The sequence below is a fragment of the Bison bison genome, unplaced genomic scaffold (genome assembly GCF_000754665.1).
Source record: "Bison bison bison isolate TAMUID 2011002044 unplaced genomic scaffold, Bison_UMD1.0 scf7180017863161, whole genome shotgun sequence".
Classification (NCBI taxonomy): domain Eukaryota; kingdom Metazoa; phylum Chordata; class Mammalia; order Artiodactyla; family Bovidae; genus Bison; species Bison bison.
This window is the reverse complement of record NW_011493733.1, coordinates 8,112-9,053: the sequence shown is the minus strand read 5'-3', so window position 1 is coordinate 9,053 and position 942 is coordinate 8,112.

The window sequence follows — 942 nt, the reverse complement described above, 5'->3', positions numbered from 1 at the left end:
GGCTGATCCTCTGAACCTCCTGCGGAATCAGAAAGGGGTTGAGGGTGGGGCGGCTTCTCCCCTCCTCAGCCCTGCTGCTTCCCCCACGAGGCTGGGCCCCAGCATCTCCTGCTCCATGACCCCGACCCTTCATCCATCAGCCTCAGAGCCCCTGGAGGCTGCAATTGCCCCGCTTCTCTGCCCAACTTCCAGCACTGCCCCCAGGACACCAGGTGTGCTGAGACTGGAAGCAGAGTTCAATCAGATCAGCCAAGGACCCAGGGACAGGCCTGGGGCCAGTTGTCCACTCACTTTACAGAGACCCCGTTGTTTCAGGAGCTGTTACGTTTAGCCCCTGTCAGGGACTGGGGTCCCCAGAGGATTCTGGATGACCCCTGTGGCTGCGGAAGGGCTGCAGCTACCTGGAACCCACTCTGCTCAGCGCGTCTCTGAAACGGCCCCGCAGCTGCCCCTGGCTCTCTGCCTCTTCCCCCCACCCCTGAGAAGTCCAGTGACAGGATGTGGGAAAGGGCGTGGGGGGAGCGTTTCCCTCTGTCCCTCTGAAGCCTGGGTCCCCGTCTGCGTGACCCTCCTTGACTCTCTGTAGAGCCCCCCAACTCCTACCCTAGAAAGGAGGGGCTCCTTCAGAGCTGACCACTGAGCCTCACCTGAGACCACGAGCGCCAGGGGCTCACTGGGCTGTGACAGCAGGTAGGGGTCTGTGCTGAGTGAGCCGTAGCATCTGTAGGTGCCCCCGTGGGCTGAGGTCACAGGGCTCAAGGAGAACTCGGCCTGGTACCGCCCGTCTTGGCCCTGGGAGCGCAGACGCAGGGGGCGATGGGCTGCCCCCTCCTTGGACAGAAGGAAGGTGTCCGTCCTGTTTCCTGACTGACACAGCAGGGTCACATTCTCCCCCAGGGCCACCGAGGGCTTGGCCGCACCGAGAGGGAGGGTCTGTCTCTG